General features: G+C 34.6%; 1 long non-coding RNA gene across 1 annotated transcript; it reads left to right on the top strand.

Annotated features, from left to right (window-relative positions):
* Positions 1 to 989: 989 nt before the first annotated feature.
* LOC126702256 (uncharacterized) lies at positions 990 to 3264 on the top strand. Its single transcript, XR_007647693.1, has 2 exons — positions 990 to 1192; positions 2024 to 3264. It is a non-coding gene; the product is annotated as an uncharacterized LOC126702256 (long non-coding RNA).
* Positions 3265 to 10683: the final 7419 nt, after the last annotated feature.

Here is a 10683-nt window from a genome sequence, read left to right as displayed (position 1 = left end):
ATATGCAGCCGAGGACGGCTTAGTCCTCGGCAAGCCTAAAGCTCCCTTGACAAAAGGGGTAAAAGAGAGCTATAAGAACAAATCCGTAAGAAGATCTAAAATATCTCAAGACAGTTGTCCTTAATACCCTTCATTGATAAGACTTTACACCTAACAGAACCTGATTTTTAGGCTTTATTAACAATCCCCAACAATTCTGGGATTAGACTGACGGGACAAATATCAGTCTTGGAAAAATTGACCCTACACGTGGATGAGGGACAACAAACGTAGGCTAGTATAAAAGGAAAGGTAAACTAATTAGGTAGAGATCCATCTCACTTCCTGCGGAAAAAGCTCCAGGGATGAGAATGACCGGATAATATATGTAAACAACCACGAAAAAGTCACCGCCGGATAACCGGAGAAAAACATTAGTGCTCCTCGGACCTGATCCGAGAAGCCCAATCCCACAAATTATAAAACCGTGGGGCTTGGATATCTAGGCCGAAGCCTTTTCCTATCTGAGTTCCTTGAAATCCGGTTTGGACTAACGCCCTGTGACCAAACGCTAACCTTTTAAGCCCACTCTCTACAAATTTTATTGTGAGGGATCCTTCACGTGCGAGCCCAACGTCATTGTTGGGACGCTTGAGAATCGTGTCCCTACAGGAACCATTTGAAATTTTTTTAGTTTATATACACTGGCCTACTTTACCAGTAACTAGTTTCCATTAAAATTAAATGAATGGCAAGGATTGAAACAATGATAAATTAATGGTTAGGATTAGGGAGGGTACCGTACCCCCAAAACAAATAGGTGGTACCGTAGAATGACCCTTGGTATGTATATATATATATTTTATGGGAGTATTATTATTATACATTGAATAAACCTAAGCTAATGAAGTAGTTTAAGATTTAATAGCGCTTAAGTAAATAAAATATTTTATTAGGTTTGCATGTAAATGGCCAAATGGGCCATTTAAGAGATTGACACATATCCCACCGTAAGGACCCGGCTATGTAACTTCCCCTGAATCACAATTCCACCATTCTTTCTCTATATGTAAAAGCTCTCTACCTATCTTCTACCTTCTACCTTCGGTTCCAGCAATATCAAAGGAGAACTTCCTCTATTTTCCTTGATTACTCACCAAAATCTTCAAGGCAATGTAATTTAGCTCAAACCCTTTCAAGAATTTAAGTTTTGGTAAGAAAATGGTAGGGTTATTTACTTCCAACCTTAAAAACTCCTTAGGGTTCACAATAAATTCTCAGTTATATATTTTCTTTAATTAGGGCTAGAGTTAATGGGCTTTATTTAAGTTATATGTTTGAAGATTTATTTGATTTGTAAGGCTGGACTTGGTGTGGATTTCACATTAATCATAACAATGGTTGGTTTCTTTTCTTTGTACTGCATGACACATATTACTTGAGTTGATAATGTTAGGATTGTACTTAAGGCCGTGGCATGGTATATGAATATTATGGAATGTCAAATGGGTTTGGTAGGCTCTAAAAGAAAGAAATAGAATTTAGTACTTTTCTTCCTATTCCTTGGTTCCTTAAGAAGTTGGTCCATATGAATAATTTAAATTGCATTTGTACCTGAGTATAGGAACCATTATGGCTATATGCCCTTAGTTACCCAATTCACTTGTGCTCATCTTCTAATTTGAGAGAGTCCTCCTTTAGGATATATGAGATTGATAGTTTAATTTCCTATGTTGAACATGAAAATGGCCAATGACCTTTGTATACATGTGTGATTGTATGAGCATGTTTAAAGTTTCTGGATTAAGTTGGTACATTTTTTAAATTCTGGTTTTCTTAATAAGTCATGTACAAGTGTAATTGTTATGGAAGTTGATGTATAATTGATAGTATTGCACTTTGGATGTTCTATATGCATTTGGGATGCTTGGAACATATTGTGTGGGGTTTAGTAAGGGCTTAGAACATCTAGTTAACTTGGAGTTAAATCAAAAGCTAAGGCTTTTAAGTTAAGTGTTAATTAGCTCTTATTATTTATTTCTAGGAGCAGGAGAGCATAGGGAAGGTTCACACATTGCTTGAGACTCTTGGTACGCAGCTGCTAATCGAGGTAAGGGATATGTCATGAAAGTTTAATAGTCCATGTTTTCAGTATAGTATATGTATCTATATTTTATCAATGCTTTAAGTAAACTCAGATTTGATACTTGTTTGCAAAAGAGTATTATGAATTGATTCATAAACAAACTTTGAAATATTTTAATTATGATAATCTTTAGAAACCAACTGTGGATATGCTATGAGTTTTAGCTTAGTAAGGCAAGAGAGAGATTTAAAGATAAAAGCATGATTCATTTTTTAAACAAAGAATTATTTTTAGTGTGATGGCCTTGAAGACTAACACCATAGACCATGAGGGGACAGTGATCCTTGTAGACTGGAAACTTTAGGCCTCAAGGGGTTCTATTCCCTGTAGACCAGCAACATTTTAGGCCACGAGGGGCTGTATTCCCTAAAGACATGGCAACCTAGGCCACGAGGGGGTCGATAGGTCTCTAAAGACTGGCAATCATTAGGCCACGAGAAGATCTTCGGATCTTTGAAGATTGGCAACCTAGGCTACGAAAGGATGTGTTCATTGAAGACTGGCACCCATTAAGTCACAAGAGGCTAAAAATTTTAAAGATACAATATAGTTACATGTTTCATATAGTTTTGCTATATTATGCAACATAATGAGATATACTTTTCTTCATAACAAATTATGGAGCATGTTATGTTCTTATATAAATGGAATCATGCTATATGTTCAGATTTAAGTAGTAAGTTATGCCTTATGGTTTATCAGATACTATGTTCACTGGTAAAATATTTATATATTCAAAAAGATCATGAAATCCAATTAGCATTAACTATTTATAAGCAAGTCATATCCATATGGAAATATTTTGTATGTCATGCATTCATGCATACTATTAAATCTTCATGTCAAGCCTCCCTTACCTAAGCAAATAGATTACTCAGTTTTGCAAGAAGTTCTTTAGTGCAGCCAAGAGCCTCAACTTGGAGAAGCAGTGTTTTTGTACATGTAGCTAGTTTTGTATAGTTACCCTGCTATTTTATGTATATATAGTAGGAGTGATGTATTTGTATAAATAGTCTTCCGCTGTATTAGGATATTTTGTACACATGATATTATGGTTTTGTATAAACAGTTTAAAGATGCTTTGATTACTATCACTTCCTGTAGACAGACAAGTTTATCCATATATTCTGAGTTAACAAGGAGTACGCTTATAATGTTATAGAAATTTCCAAGTAGGAGTTAGCAAAGCAACAAAGTATAATTTGTTAACCTATTAGTTCTATTATGATTATCAAATCAAGAAATAAGAAAAAAAATTATGCTCCTTGTAGTTAATTCGTGTTAATATCAGGCTTGGTGTTAGCATGTCGGTCCATCCCTGATCGAATGTGACATTTTACTTAGAAACAAATGAAGTTTAGTTTAACTTTGATTCTTCCAATATTCTCAAAACAAAATATTTTTCGTTTTCACTTGCAGAGTCGTACTAACCATAATCTAGGTTTAAAATAAAATTTATACACGCATTTTAGTGTGTATCAAAATTGGACCACTTTTGCCAAGAGCCTTATTATTTGTTCACTTGGCTAGCACCTCCGGGTGCTTCCAATGAAAATATTCATAGTTCAAATTTCCTACTTCCAACTATTAAATTATTCAAAATAATAATAATAATAATTGAACCACTTCTAAGGATGAGCATTAGTTTGAGTGGCAAGAATACTTGTAGTTAGTGGGCCAAAAGTATACTTTAGTGATAAATTAACTACAAGAATCCTTGCCACTCAAACTAATGTTTGACATCCATAAAAGTGGTTCAAATTTTTTTTTTTTAATATACTTATATGGATGGATATAGGGGGATTTGCGTTGGAACATATGCCCTAAAATTCAATTTATACAACATAATTTGATTAATAAATTTTATTTTTATTTTTTTAGACTCTTTGTGCATAAGTTTTTTGGACATTATACGTAGTCTGATATTGGATTTGTAAGGGGCAACCCAAACTTAACCAATATAATAAATGGAAATAGGCTAAATGAATATATTTTGTATTTTCTAGTTTTATGGAATAAAAAAATACTCAATAATTTTAAGGATAGATAAGCTCACCACCTAAATAAACGCAAAGGTTTACAAATAACACCACCCAAAGGAATTTAGCTAAGTATACATAACTATTTTGGCTCACCACTCTATGGGATACAGATTAACACCACCCAAGAGATGCAAAAACTGAGACTCGCCACCCAAAAGAATCCACCTAAGAGAGAAGAGTTGATTTAGAAGAAATCCATCTTCTGAAAAATACAAGGTTTTTAATTATGCAAATACACTCTGATTTTTATTAGATTCACCTAAAAGCTTAAATAGAGCTTGGAACAGCCCCCCAAGTATAGGAAAATGAAAATAATAATAAATAGGCGTAAATGCACTTTTAGTCCCTACATTTTGGTTTTTTTCCATTTTAGTCCCTACATTTTAATTTTACCACTTTTAGTCCCTAAATCAATTAACGCGTTCCATTTTGGTCATTTCTGTTAGCCCATCGATGGAAATTGCTTAGGTGGCAAACTGATGCTGACGTGGCCAATTAAAAAATAATAAAAAATTTTAGTTAGCATTTAAAAAAATGCCATGTCAGCTTCTAAATATAAAAAAATTTATTAATCAATTTTAATGAAATTAAAAAAGAAAAAACAAAATTAAAAACAGTAAAATACATCAATTCAGATCTAATTCATTTTGAACAAAAACACACAAGTACATAATCACAGATTTAAACATCAACACAAAAACATAAAACACAAACCCAGAACCAAACACAAAAAACACAAACTCAAATTTAAACATTAACACAAGATCACAAACACAAAGAACACAATAACAAACATAAACCAATTAAAAAGAGTAATTACTTTTTTTTCTTTTCATTATTTTCGGAAGAACAAAGTAACATGTTCTTCATGTTCTTCGGGAAAGTACATGAAGGTTGCCTAGAAAATTAATTAGAGGAATTTTACAATAATAATGAGTTCTATCTCAAATTACACTTCCTCCTCCTAATAATGGGATCAATTCGATCTCTTCATGCCTCGACCATCTCCGATCTCCGATCCACGCCGCGGAGCTCCAATCCCCACCGCCGAGCTCCTTTCCAAGCTGCGGAGCTCCGATCCACGTTGCCGAGCTCCGATCTCAAAGACCTCACCCCTTCACACCTCGACCATCTCTTATCTCTGATCCATGCCATCGAGTACTGCAAGATCCAAGCCCCAGTTTAAAATTTTCTTGATACAGAAACAGAGAGACTCGCCATGTTGTGCGACGCCGAGTAAGGAAGACAACACAATCTGTCTACCGCTACTCATTCCTCTCCTCATCGTGCAATGACTCCACCACCACCACCAGTAAGAGAGGAAAAGAAAAAGAGTGTGTTAAAGAGAGAGAGATCTGAACTTGCTTTTGAAGAGAGAGAGAGAGAGCGCTTGAGAGAGTTATTGTGTTCTTTGTGTTTGTGATCTGTTCTTGTGTTGATGTTTAAATCTATGATTGCGTTTTTGTGTGTTCTTGTTCAAAATGAATTAGATCTGAATTGATGTATTTTATTGATTTTAATTTTTTTTGTTTTTTTAATTTCGTTAAAATTGATTAATAAATTTTTTTATATTTAGAAGCTGACACGGCATTTTTTAAATGTTAATTAAAATTTTTTATTATTTTTTAATTGGCCACGTCATCATCAATTTGCCACCTAAGCAATTTCCGTCGATGGGCTAACGGAAAGGACCAAAATGAAACGCGTTAATTGATTTAGGGACTAAAAGTGGTAAAATTAAAATGTAAGGACTAAAATGGAAAAAATCCAAAATATAAGGACTAAAAGTGTATTTACACCTAATAAATACATTCACTTAATATGACCAAAGTCAAATATGACTCTTAGAAACTTAAAAACACAATAAGTTACTTGTCTGTCTAGGAGAAATAAAACATAAAGTTCGATTCATCCTAGGAGACACTAAATAAAGACAAATTGACTTAATTAATAATTAAAAAAAAATGTTTTAAAATAATAGGCTGTTATTCTGGTCTTCAAGGAAATCTTTTAGGCCTGGACTAACATCAGGTTGGGCTTGCTGGATCTTGGGACACTCCGATGTCATGGTCTATGAAATGCAGTATATATGATTTAGGTATGAGAATGAGATTCGCATATATGAAGTCTAAATCATAAATTCCTTGTAAACGCATAAACACTAGTTCGTAGTGAGTGATGAAATAGGGCATTTCATCTGCAAACACTATAACATATCAATTATGATGATCTATCTTGATCATGGAAGTAGAGACTTCTGATTGATATGCTGGTGTGTCTTAAGTGTTTTGGATGCATTGAATTGACCAATGTGAGATTTGTAGTTCAATAAACTACTGTCACTTAAACAAATGATCTTATAACTGCTAAACGCATTAACTCTCAATCCTGAGAGGAATGTGGACACAAGCATGAAGTGCAAGTTACTTTGACAGTTTGATGTACGTCGGAGTAGGATCTTGTACAGTCATTATGTTAGGCAATTGCATGGATCGTGTTGGGAACAGTATTCCTCAAGAAGAAATTCATAACCTTGATAAGAGACACTATACATCCCTTTGAGATATATTTAATGAAAATTTATTATTCAAAATGTTAGGCCTAACAATTTTAGTAAGGAGTTACTAAAATTTATATTCAATACAATTAGATTCCATAAGAATATAAGAATAATCAAGAATTTAAATTAGAGACTCAAGGACTCAAGATGTAACGTTAATAAAGTGACAATATCCTTATCACTTTTTTTCATTGTGAATGATTTTATGCAAGGGTGAAATACAATAATAAGAAGCTATAAGGGACACATTGTGGAATACAATATAATTAATAGTAAGTTTGAGTCTGTCATGAGGTGACAAAAGTTCCAAAGCCCATTGGAGTAACACTTTTATTATTTTATTTGGTCCCACATAAAGCCACATAATTAAAAACCCATACTGGGCTCATCATATATTATTCTCTAGCGCACCACAAGCATAATAGAAGGAAGTAGATAAGTAGAGAAAATCCCAAAGGGCTTCACGCCTACTACAAAAGAGAGGAGAGAAAATGGTTTTCTCATTACTCCATGAGGTACATGACTAAGGTTTGAATTTTGACAAGGAGAGCCCACCCTCTAGGCCAAACATGTGGATATTAAGATGAAGATCAAGATGGTTTCAAGGTTAAAATATGTTGGAATGCTTCAAATTATACTTTGAAGGTTGTTCAAGATTTGAATGAAGATTCAAAAACTTTGATTAAAGATTGGAGATCTTGGTAAGTTCTTGTTTTTCAAAGTCGATGCACCCAAGCTATATTTCTTCTCTTGCGAATTTCGGATTCATATTTGATTGTGAATGTGCAATATATGAAGTAGAACTAGCTTTGTTTCCGTTCCTTTTATCATGCATGAAGTGTGATTGATTTCCCAACAACTTGAACTCTAGATGTATCAATTGAGAACAGCAAGAGATTCCAACCGGTTAAGCTATAAGACTCTTAGCTTTGATTAGACATTTAATGGATCAATAAAAGTTAAGTTGTGTTTATTTGGGAATAGCTTATTTAGATTTTTGTTTTTTGCTGAAAGTATTGTAGATAATTGATTAACTAATTGATTTTTTTACTGAAAATATTGTATGAGAAAAGCTAAAAGAGAAATAAAAATATATTAATTGCGGGAAAGAGTTAAATGCGTGCAAATAGTAGGAAAAAGTAAAAAGCAAATGACATTCGTCTTTGTGTGGTGTTAATATCGTATTTTGTTCGTCCTTGGTTCGTGTGTTGGACCCCAAAAATTCTAAAAAAATAATTTTCTCACCAGGGGACTATAGAAATATCTAGATCATCATGGTTTAACTTGTTTTGGCATCAAAGAGTTCAAAGTGTTATTTCAAGTCAAAATGGCCAAAATGCCCCCTTTTCAACTAAGAGTTAACTAAAGGTCAAAATTGTTCAAAACTCTAACAAAATGACATTTTTCATGTTTCTATATCAAATCCAAGGTTGTTGGAGCTTTTTGTCAACTTTGACCAATTTTGACTAGGGTTGACTTTTCAATGGCAACTGAGGGTTGACTTTTGATCCGACTGTTTGATCGGGAAAATTCCAAGGTCATTGGAAGAGTATTGAATTACCTTTAATATGACTACTCATGGGTCAAAATCGAAGTTAAGACAGTAGAGATATCATGAAAATAGTGTTAAGCACGTCAACTTGCTTTTGGGGCCAATAACTTTTTGGTTTGTCATTTGATTTTCAAAAAGTCAAATGATCCAAAAACTAGACATATGTATCTTTCTATGCCACTGGAATTAGGTTAATCGGAGTTTGAGAAGGCTTTCAAATGGTGTCTGAAGGCGGAAGTTGGAAAGTTATGAAAACCGATGAATTGACACACAGTATGTGTGTGCCCATGATTCCCGAAGTATGCACTAGTTGCATGTTCCCCAAAAAAGTATGAAAAGCCCCCGCCCCCCCTCCAGATTAAAATAGAAGAATTTTTGGGGTCTTTGGAGCATTTCTAGGTTGTTTTCTCTCCATTTTCTCTACAATTCTCTCCTAAAACACACACCAACAATCTTTGATTCTCTCTTTCTCCATAAATCAAGAGCTAGCGTTCCAGCTTCCATTTCCTCCACCTTGGTTTTAAGGTTTGGAGAGTATAGATGTAGCTTTTTAGCTATTATTTACACCCATTTAAATTATAGCCTTTAATTCTTTGATTTAAGTTTTGTTGCATGCTTTATAACTTTCTCTATCATGCTTTTATTGCTTTGATGATGTTAGCTTAGCCTTCTTGGCTAGGATGTACCTAAATTTCCTTGTCTATGCTCTTTATGTCATATTTGCATGTTTGGATGCTATGCTTGAGTGCTAAAGGCTTTGATATTTATTTGTGCTTTGTATTTGTGTTTTGTGTCATAGGTAGGGTGTAGATCTTGATTCTCTAGTCAAGGTTTACATCCAAACACCTAAGTCCAATAAAGGGTTTGATTAGTGTCTTAAATACATATTTTTGCTTGTTTGGCTTTTACTTGCTTTTTATGTGTTTATTTCCTAGATCCTTTGTATGTGATGCAATTTTTGGATGCTTCATGCTTAGATTCATGTTCCTCTTTAGATCCATGCTTGCGTGCTTAGATCTAACTTTGTACATCTTCAAGCTTGCTTCCTATGCTATCTATGTCTCTTTATACATTTGATTGCACCTTTTGTGTTTTTTTAGCAAGTTTGTTTGTACCTTAGTGCCTTTCTTGTCTATGTTTGGTTGCATCTTTTCTCATTGTTGCTTGTATGGTACAATCACTTGTTAGAGATCATATGATGATGATGTTGGTATGCTTATAACTTACCTCTCTATCTCGTGCTTAGTTTTGCATGTTTGGGTTTCTCATGTTAATCTTGAGTGTGCGTTATGACATATTTGGCCTTTATCCTTGTATGTGATGATAACAAGCCTTGCTTTCCTTTGTTTCTGCATCTTTGCTTATGCCTTGTATGTGCTTGTAGCATCACTTGGTTCATGCCATCATGTGTGATCTCTATATGTTGATTGCACCCTTACTTTTTTGTTTGTCTTGCTGATGCATGTTTGCTTGCTTATCTTGTTTATGTCACCAAGCCTTGCTTTAAGATATGGATTCGTGTGGGTTCACATTTGTCCATTTACACGAAATCTCGAGACCCACTTTTAGGAGTTTTGCTTATTGACAATTGTGTCATCCTTAATTCAATTCAATGGATTTATGGACACCATCCAAACCTACACATGTGACGTTTATCTATATATGCTTGTTTGTTTGTTTGTTTGTTAGCATGCTTTCTCCTCTTTGTTTGTCTATTAGCATGTTTCCATTTATTTTTTTGCTTGCTTACTTGCATGTCTATCTCTCTTTGTTTTTTTGCCTTGTGTTCTTGTTTGTTTGTTTGCATGTGGTGGATGGAGCATGTACCCTACTTCCAAAAGGTGAGCAAAATGGCATAGATTAGTAGATTTTAGGAACTTAGCCCCTCAAGAGGTCCACCCTTTACTTAGACTTTCCTTTAGAACCATATCTAGTCGCTTTCCTAGATTAGGGTTCCTTTCATGTACCTTGCTTTGGGCCACACCCTTTGGGTGTGGATATATCTACATTTTTGCTTTGTGTGATGGATATATTGTGCATGCCTTGTAAATGTATAAGTGTATCATGCACTTCGGATGATGGACGTTCGTGATTAGGTGGCAATCCCTCCCTAATCATGGATGCTTCTTGCTCTTGGAGTGTGAGTATGTATTCAAGGCTTATGTTATAGACATGTATCCATGTTTTATTGGGTGCATGATCTACCATGTGTGTGATTGCCCCTATCCATGTCAGCTTGTGACATGTGGTTTCATTGTGTACACGGCATGCTCCATGTTTTGGTACTTTGGTGTGTCTCGGTGTGCCTTAGACCAAATATATTAGTGCACGTTGTATACGCAGACACAAAACCCTGTCGATGTGCTATGGCGCACCTAACACGAGATTTTGCCGGATTTTGTTG

Source organism: Quercus robur, chromosome 10, assembly GCF_932294415.1.
Source record: "Quercus robur chromosome 10, dhQueRobu3.1, whole genome shotgun sequence".
NCBI classification, from domain to species: Eukaryota; Viridiplantae; Streptophyta; class Magnoliopsida; order Fagales; family Fagaceae; genus Quercus; species Quercus robur.
Note: the sequence above shows the minus strand (reverse complement) of the source record. Positions and strands in the feature narration are given on the sequence as shown.